The sequence below is a fragment of the Micromesistius poutassou genome (genome assembly GCF_964030765.1).
Source record: "Micromesistius poutassou genome assembly, chromosome: 19".
Classification (NCBI taxonomy): domain Eukaryota; kingdom Metazoa; phylum Chordata; class Actinopteri; order Gadiformes; family Gadidae; genus Micromesistius; species Micromesistius poutassou.
In genome coordinates, this window is record NC_140289.1 from 11,013,667 (window position 1) to 11,023,478 (window position 9,812).

A 9,812-nucleotide genomic window follows, 5' to 3' on the forward strand; every position below is an offset into this window, starting at 1 on the left:
GATACATTTTCTGACGATGGACTAATGGAGGAACAGACTAACCCAAGGTGCAGCCCTGGGTGTTGAGAGAGGGCTACTCCTGCCTTGAGTAGCCGCCTTACAGGTACATGTTCCCATGGATTTATGCTTTGAAGTGGAGGCTTCCAGAATGATTTCTCTCCACAGATTGGTCTGTGGTCTTTATAACGTGATGATGACGTGTCAAACAAATGAAAATTAATTCAAACCTGGCTAAACTCATGTCGTACATGAACCGGAAGATGTCCCTGGAGGAAAGACGAAGTGGGAGTGTCCACCCAGACCCAGTGTGATTGGGTCACTCCCTGTGTGGACTGTACCAACCGGTAGGGGTGGATTTGATTTAGGGGTTGACACTCCCACTTGTGATGTCACTACAGGAAACCTTTTGAAATGGCTCATGATGGCCAATCAACAACATACCTGGCGGTAAAAGCATCCAAAACCACCAGGAAGGACGCACACCACACAGCCAGTCAGACTGGACATCTAACCTTACATTCACGCTACGTCCGTCCGTCGACGGATCTCGCTGACTTTGCACGGGGGCGCTCTCGAAATGCATCGTGGGTCCCGTCCGTTCTGTCGGCTCCGTTGCCGTTGTGTCAAAAAGTTGAGAAGTGTTCAACTTTTTCAGGCATCGACGGATCCCGTCAGCCAATCAGATCGCGTTACGCAAATCTACGCGAGCACACTGTCCAATGAATTCGCCTTCGTAGTACAAGCCGGGAAAACACACGGACACGTCCAAAAAAAATCCCCCAACCCGTCGACGGACGGGGGTAGCGTGACTGTAAGGTGACTGAGCGTTGCATGTTGGGAACGCTGTGGAGCCGTCAGGTACCACGGCAGTGACAACACGAGAGACGTGAGCGACTGAAAGAAACAAGGCCTCCTCCTGACTACCAACGCGCAGATATGGATGTGGAAAATACTGTGTAAAAAAAACAACAAATGAAAAGGTCCCCCTGTGGGCCACCCGGCAGTGCTCAGAGACCTATGGCTTTGCGGGGGGGGGGGGGTGTGTGTGTGTGTGGGGGGGGGGGGGTGTCCGTCTGCATACACATTTTCCACCAATTTCAAAATGGATATTACACTGGGTCACTCGATGAAACCCTCAAATATATATACTCTTTATCCAAAGTAAATATATTCACAAACACTTTTTTTTTTTTCAACAAATAATCTCTGTTGTCACACGTAAACGACTCGTAGCGTCACACCAAAGCGCGCACACACACACACACACACACACACACACACACACACACACACACACACACACACACACACTGCGACGCGCCCCGCACACGGCCCGGCGACCTCCGCGTGACCTCTGGCCGGCGACATGATTCAGATTCAACTGATCTTATGTTTGATTTTTTCATAGTCTCTAGATTTCACTCGGCTCTAGTGGGATGAGAGTGGGGGGGGGGGGGGGGCGGGGCGGGGTGGGGGGGGCGGGGCGGTGCGGGGTGACGTGGTGCTCGACTCTTCAAATGAAAAAATAACAAACTTTATCGGCATCACATATATTCAATTTACACAGCGCGTATTAGCGGTGGTCCATCGCGGCCGCTGCTCCCCCGGGGCTCGTTCCCATGGTGATGGTCCGTTCTTTTAAACATGACTTCTGTACAAATGCCTCCGGGGAGCGGCCCCCGGACGTGGTAAAGATTTGGCCAAAGAGCGCCCACCCCCTCCCCACCCACCCCCCCCCCCCCCGCCCGCCGTACCCTGTTCGCGTCCGCCCCCTGTGCACGGGCGGCTAGCACGCCAGGCGCGTCGCTCGTAGCCCGACGGCTCTCGCTATGTTAGCTCTTAGCTCCTTTTCCCGTGGCGCGCCGGCTCACAGCGTCATCGCTCGTCAACGCGTAGCTTGTCCGCGCGGTAGCTCGTAGCCTAGCATGGCTCGGCGACAACAACGTGGGGAACCAACATCCACGTCGTCGGGTCATGCATTAACGGGGACGGGGAGGTACCGGGGGGGGGGGGGGGGGCGAGGGGTCCCGGGCGGCGTTTCAGGGTCACCGCTGTGAGGGGGGGTGGTCAGGGCGAAGCCGGGGGGGGGGGTGGGGGGTTAGGGGGGAGGGGGAGAGAGAGGTTGGGGGTCCCCGGGAGATCCTAGACGGTGCTCTCCATGACCCAGTCGTTGCTGTCTATGGTGCCCTTGCTGCCCCCCGTGTCCCCGCTGGCCTCCTCGTCGCACTGCAGCAGCATCCCGTTCACCGACAGGCTCCTCTTAGTCCAGATGCTGCTGAGCCGCCGCTGGTAGCTGCTGGCCGGCGCGCCGGCGCTGGCGTTGGCGTTGGCGTTGGCGGCCGCCACGTCCCCCATGTCAAAGGACTGGCTCCTCTTGGGGGGCCGGGGGTCCAGCATCAGCAGCCGGCTGAGCCGCGAGTCCAGTGTCCGGCCCAGCAGGGGGTCCCTGTCCGTGGGCGGCTTCCCGTCGGCCGCGGACCCCCCCGGGGACAGCGCGGGCGGCGCCGGGCTGCTCGCGGCGTGCGCCCGGTCCGCGCGGCCCTGGGAGCCCCGGCGGCCCTGCCCCAGCCCCGCCCGCAGCTCCAGGGAGGAGAAGGCCCCCAGCAGGTGGTCCAGGTTGGGCCGGGCCCGCGTGGGCGCCGCCCTCCAGATGCTGGCCAGCGCGCTGTTGGGGCTCCGGGGGCCGCCGGCCGCCCCGCGGGGCAGCGAGCCCCCCGAGGAGGAGACGGCGGAGGAGGAGGAGGAGGAGGAGGAGGAGGTCAGGCTGCTCTGCAGCGAGCCGCACCGGAACTCCACCACCTCGTCCTGCAGGCTCACCCTGGTCTTCACCTTGAAGGGGGGCTCGGGGGCCGGCTCCTTGCCCTGGGTGGTCTGGCTCTGGGGCGGGGGCAGCAGCATGCCGTTGTGGCCCAGCCGCCCGCCGTTGGTCTGGGAGTGGCTGGCGCTCACTCCGCCGCCGCCGCCGCCGCCGCCGCCGCTCAGCTTGTCGGTCGTCATGACGACGTCGTCCCCGGGGGAGGGGTGGGGCTCCCCGTCGGTGGCCTTGTAGCGCACCATGAGGATGACGATGAAGACCACCAGCGTGGCCACGATGACGCCGCCCACCACCAGGATCATGGTGCCCCCCAGCAGCTGGCTGGGCAGCGAGCGGCACGTGGGGAAGTGGTCCTGCGTGAAGAAGTGCGTGCAGCCCACCACGTTGGTGGCGGTCAGCGTGGTGGCGCTGTCGTCCCACGCCGCCAGCACGCACAGGTCGTAGCGCGTCCCCGACACCAGGTTGGTCACCAGGAAGGCCTTGCTGGAGGACGGGATCATCCTGAATGAGAGAGAGAGAGAGGGGGGGGGAGAGAGAGAGAGGGGGGGGGGGGGGGGGGGGGGGGGGGGGAGAGAGAGTGGGATGGAGACGGAGTGGGATGGAGTGACAGACAGAGAGAAATGTATATGTTTAAATCAATATATGAAATTGTAAAATAGTTGACACTATATCATTCAAGTCAGGATATGGGCTAATATCAACCATGTCCCATCAACAAAAAACATTTCCACGAGACAGACTGCTGTTTTTTTTTTATAATCTTTCTGCTGACTTGGCACGTACACTCTTGGAAGAGTGATTTCTATCTCAACGAGATCCACCTGATTAAATAAAAATTGCACGAAAAAATGACATAGAGAGACAAAATAATGTGCTTTGGGGAAGTCGCCAGATTCCTCATGCCAATAAACTATGCAGCATTCAAATAGACGTAAGCAGAGTGGCAAGACAGAGTAATGTCTATTTTATGGAGGGATATGTAAATCTATATTTACATGCAGCTAAAGCAGTAGGCCTACAGATAACACGGCACATAGGTAAAGGACGAGTTTCTGAACCGTTTTCCTTTTTCATGTGTAGCACTATGAATGTTTTAATTTTTTGGTTTCATTTTTTATTCTGTTGTGGAACGCTACGTTACTATTATTTCCTTCAATTTGTGAATTTATTTGTATTTTATTTGCTGCTTGACTGTCGTTGTGTCAAACACTTTTTCCCACTGCAAGTTGAACCCACTTTTCTCTTCACTCCGTCACTTTGCGATCAATGAGCGCCCCCTAGTGGACGAACATTTACATACACTTGAAAATTATAATTACAATAAAAAGATTTATCCCGTCTCTTTTTGCTGTGCTTGAAATGCCAGCATCAGGATGTACAGTCTTGGTATCAACAACGACAACACAAGAGCAAATAAAGCTAAGATAAGACTAACATTATTCAGTCAAGACGGATGGGAAAGTGTGACACACACACACACACACACACACACACACACACACACACACACACACACACACACACACACACACACACACACACACACACACACACACACACACCCTTTCCCATAAATTATCTGTTGATACTAGGGACACACTGTGTCCCTAGTATCAACAGATCATTTATTCTAATACAATACGAAAACAAATGCCAAAGAACGAATGACATTGGCAGATCTAGGTAGGTACAGTGAGGGGCGACATGTGCTGAGGGACAAACAAAGGCAATGGACGGGCAACTGGGATCAACCCGCATCGGTTATATGTTACCACAGTCTGCCCTCTAGTGGACACGCAAGGCAGTACATGCTATTGTGTTCATGTTGTACACTACAAGGCCCAGTTCTGACTGAAATTACTTCCACCGACACCAGCTGAGTGGGAGGACTGGTCCCTAAAAAACGTAAAAAAGTTACCCTGGAGGGATTTGAACCGGCGACCTACATGATACATTTTATGAACTCATTTTGATCTCCAAAGGCAGGATTTTGCCGCGTCAGTGTGCCTACTTAGAGGAAGGAGATTTTCACTGCAAATATTTTTTAGGAGACTCGGGCAAAACTCAAAGTGGAGTTTAAATCCTTTTTTTTTGTTTACGTCGGTGGAATCTCAAGCTCCAGATGTTTTTCTCATTCCCAGCTGGTTCCAGATGTGTGTGTGTGTGTGTGTGTGTGTGTGTGTGTGTGTAGCAGTGCTGATGACCGGTGTCATTGATGTCATCGATCACAGCAGCCAGCTTCTAATTGGCTGCTTGGGATCAAACAGGGCATTCTCCAGGCCCCGCGTTCCAGTTTAATTGATTCCAGGTTGTCACCACATGGCTGTTCAATTAACTTGATATCAAACGAGACAGGTAGCGGTAGAGGACGAGAGACACTCAGAAAGAGAGAGAGAGACAAAGAGAGAGAGAGAGAGAGAGAGAGAGAGAGAGAGAGAGAGAGAGAGAGAGAGAGAGAGAGGCATACACTTATCAGAAGGAAAACAGTCGCTACTCTTCTTCCTCCACATGAGCCGTCCCTCAGGGCTTCGTCGACGCCCCCCTGTTCAGTTCCCCGCTGGTGACAGCAGGATAAGGTATTCATCAGAATGAGAGAGAGAGAGAGATGATAGGGTGGAGAGACATTAAAGAGAGAAGAAGGGAGGAAGGATTGACAGAGTGATGGAGAGAGAGAAGGATGAAACGATATTATAGTGAAGTGGTAGGATGAACAAATAATAAATGTATATATATATATATATATATATATATGAGATGGAAGAAAGGACAGAGATGGAGAGAGAGAAGGAAGAATGGACAGAGATGGAGAGAGAGCGAAGGAAGAATGGACAGAGATGGAGAGAGAGGATAAATGAGGAGGTGAAAATGGAGTGAGGTGGAGGAGGAAGGAGCCGATAGAGGTGCAGAGGTACTGAGAGAGAGAGAGAGACAATGAGATAGAGAGAGAGTGAGAGAGAGAGAGAGAGAGAGAGAGAGGGAGATAAGATCGAGACCCATGTTTTTTTTTTTTCGTACTTTGACTAAAAACCAACGCATCATCAGTACTGCCTATGCCCCATGTCTCCCCCCTACACCACCACCACCACCACGCCTCAATATGACCACCACCACCACCACCTTCACGCCTCAACACCCCCCCCCCCCCCCCCCCCCCCCCCCCATCAGCCCATCAGCGCCTCATCGATCGCTCTCTTCTAGACAAACACAGACAAGGTCGCGCTGGAAAGGTCTTCCGCTGCATCGATCCGCTCCACACCTCCAGCCACCCACCGGAGGGGGAGGGGAGGGGGAGGAGGAGGAGGAGGAGGGTGTGATTAAGTTTGTTTAAGGAGAACCCTCCGCCACAGCCTCCTGGGGCCGTGGAGAGACATGCCCACTCATGTGGTCCTCTGGTTGCCGTGGAGGGGGAGGAGGAGGAGGGGGAGGAGGAGGAGGAGGGGGAGGAGGAAGAGGGTGAGGAGGAGGAGGAGGAGGAGGATGGGGAGGAGAGGGAGGAGGAGGAGGAGGAGGAGGGTGAGTAGGAGGAGGAGGAGGGTGAGGAGGAGGAGTGTGAGGAGGAGGAGTGTGAGGAGGAGGAGGAGTGTGAGGAGGATGAGGAAGAGGAGGAGGAGGAGGAAGAGGGGGAGGAGGAGTTAGAGGAGGAGGAGGGGGAGTTAGAGGAGGAGGAGGGGGGGGAGGAGGAGGAGGAGGGGGTGAAATGGTCCGTGACTCTGGTTGTTGTCCGTGTGCCTGTGTGCCCTTCAGCCTGTGCAGGCGTCCGTAAAACACCCGTGTACTTCTTAACTGTAATGGACGAATGCATTAGGAGGCGCGGGCTGCACCAGAGTGACCGGGACCCTCAGAGGAGGGGAGGAGGGGGAGGAGGAGGAGGAGGGAGTCAGCAGCATCATTACAGCCCCTGGTGTTAGTCCCACTAGCTCCAGTAGCTCCACACCACTGCACTGGTTAGGGTTGGGTTCAGTCGTGGGGGATCAAAGTCACAACTAGAGGGCATCTCTGTGGTGGAGGCGGATTTCACATACCCCCGGGACCGCCCTGCTACAGAGCAGCCCCATCCACAGCCGACGGACCCTCAGACAAACCAGGTAAACAATGCTCACTGAGCCAGCAGCCCTGCGGTCCGCCTGGCCTTGGCTGTGCCATGCCGCGCTGCGTCACTGAGCCAGCAGCCCTGCGGCCCGCCTGGCCTTGGCCGCGCCGCGACACTGAGCCGCTCTCATCCACTTCATGATGGACAAGGCCGCCGCCTCCAACGTCTCCGCATCCATCACACTTTGAACCATTTGAAAAACACTGATCCGAAGTGTTGAAAATTGAATTTTTTTCTCACCATTCCCCGCGTTGGCAACGTTCCGTGACGCGGTGATCTACAAAATAATCACGTCGCTTTAACAAATATCGCACTCTGAGCGCGCTGCTGTCCGTCCCTGGGCTGTGATCGATACGACTCGGCCCTCAGCCTCGAGTCCGCCATTCTGCTCAACCAACCGCCGGCCGGCTACAAGGCGCGGCATTCCGTGTACCCGGGACGACCTTCGACCCCTCACGCGGTCCAGGCGCGGCTCTGAAGCCGGGCTCGGCCTCATCTGAAATATGAGAGAAGGTCGCCGGCCGGCACGTGGCTTGTTCTATTAACGGGAGAACTCTTGCTTCAGCGTCCAGAGTACAGTATGTTTCATTTAAACCTGCGCCCGTCGTCCGCCTGCTCGCCGGCTTTTTTCCGCCCGGCAACAGAATGCCGCATGAAAATCGTTGAAATCACTCAAACACTTCAGACCCGAGGAGCGAAAGTGGCGGACAGTCTCGCCTGCGTCCTCGTATATTGATCGCCCCGTTCTTTGTGATTGTTTTTTGGCGTTTTTAACAGGTGCTTCAGAGGTGGAAGAGGCGGGAGGCCCTTCAGGCCGATTAGGTTGATGTTTTACGGGCCAGTCTGGCACCCATCTCAGATAAACATCGATAGAGATAATATTATAATTTGTCAAGGAGATAAGTTCAAGACAATTTAGAGTTCCCAGGAAAAAACAAAGCAGCGAGGTTTGACTGTAGGGTTCAGGAAACGTCCAAGGACTCTGTTTAGTGTACGATCATGCTCTCAGAGTACAGCTGAAATATTTATTCACTTTATAGTTATGCCGCCCACACGTCTATCCAACGCCACCGACGGTGAATACAGAGACAGCTCAATAAGGAGCGGGTAGCGATTAGAAAGAGCATTTTGTCCAAGGTGACAACCTTTAAAAAAAAAAAAAAAAGGTAAATCTCCCATAACAAGGGCTGCTGGAGTACATTTTTACAGGGGCTGTGAGCGATAAAGTTATTAACACGGGGAGAAATTACCACTTATCTCCCCTCTTCCCGTGCAGCGTTGCCTCTCCCTCTGAGCACCAGAGGCAGCGTGGGAAGGAGCGTGCGCACGGACACGGTGCCTCGGACTCCTGCTCATGAACTCCACGTGGGATTAGAGCCAGGCCGACATATGAGAAAAGCCATTCCCACCGAGTCATTAGTGAAGTGACGCGAGTGGCCGAGGATGACACGAATCAAACAAAAAGATGGTATCCCATTGCCGCGGGCAACGCTTCGCACCTCCACTCCGTTATTTCAGCGCTGACTTCTTCGCTGTAATTGGATCAGCGGGGGGGGGGGGGGGGGGGCGCTTATTCATAACGTCTCATTTCACCTTCATTCCGAGGGGCCGTGCGGGAAGAAGGCCTCATATAGCGGGTAATTAAGACGGCTCGCCATCCGTAGATGAGTCTATGGCCGCCCCGCAGTTAAGGGAACGGCGGTTCTATCACCGCCATTACCATCATTATTTAGTCATTCAGCAGCCATTTTATTCAGAGCCGCTCACAGTGAAGTCAGATCTGGTTCATTAAGGAGCAGGAAGGGGTGAGGGGGCATCTCGCTCAGGGATGCCTTCAGGTAGATTGTGGGAATCGAACCAAGTACTTTTTGGCTGGGAGCCCCGGTTCTGAGGAAACATGATCCCCGCCGGCACAAAGATGTCACACGGCCAAAAAAGGATGAGGGACGGGAGTTGTACACACACACACGCACGCACGCACGCACACATGCACACAGAGGATTTGTACACGCACGCACGCACGCACGCACGCACGCACACAGAGGATTCAGGTGAAGGACGCCTCTCCGGGGGTTGCTGCATGGCTGCGTAGTGTAGCAGTACGCTGGGCGTAGAGCGGAGAGGATCCACAGGGAGGGGTTTCACAGGAACCTGACCCTACCATCTCATAACCAGAACAGAAAAAGAGTGAACTGGGCTCCCAGGAGGGATTTTAAGCCTCGGGTTTTATTGTAAGAGTAGTGTAAAAGGACACCTCAAGGGCTACCTCTGTGTTGTCACGATCGATCATGATATTGTTTTTGTCGGTTGGTCCATATTTGTGCTTTGGAGGAGCGCATTTATTTTTTATTATCATTATTTTCTAGAGAGACAGGGCTATTACAGGAAGGGATGCGTCAATCAATAACTGTTTGGGAAAAACGTTGGTTTTCAGTATCCAACGTTTGACCAGAACACCAAGACCAGCAGCAGCTGAACGAGTCGGTACCTGTAGCCGAGACCGCGGCCAACCCACTGAACCAGTGTCAAACCAGCGGGCGTACCTGTAGATGAGCACCTCGTCGTCGGAGCAGTTGTACTGCAGCTGGTACATCTTCACCTTGGGCGCCGTGGTGCTGACCCGTCCACTGGACCAGCGCCGACGACGCCGTCACCTCCGCCCACCGACACCACCTTCTCCGGCGGGCCCTTGGGCGCCCCCTTGGTGACGCGGCTGGTGCCGGTGATGTCGGAGAGGCGGGACTTGGGCTGGGCCGGCTGCCCGTGCCGTTGCTGAGGTGCGGCAGCTGGATGATGGACACCTCCACCGTGGCGGTGGACTCGCCCGCCACGTTGGCCGCGATGCAGGTGAGGCGCCGTAGTCCTTGGAGGTGGTGATGCCGATGGCCAGCGTGCCGTTGGCGTGCA

The 9,812-nt window shown here is 54.9% G+C and overlaps 1 pseudogene across 1 annotated transcript; it reads right to left on the reverse strand.

Moving 5' to 3' along the window:
• Positions 1 to 2,142: 2,142 nt before the first annotated feature.
• Positions 2,143 to 9,810, reverse strand: LOC311364316 (leucine-rich repeat and fibronectin type-III domain-containing protein 2 pseudogene; annotated as a pseudogene). Its single transcript has 2 exons — positions 9,449 to 9,810; positions 2,143 to 3,316 (listed from the first exon to the last, which is right to left on the reverse strand). The product of its transcript is annotated as a leucine-rich repeat and fibronectin type-III domain-containing protein 2 pseudogene (transcript).
• Positions 9,811 to 9,812: the final 2 nt, after the last annotated feature.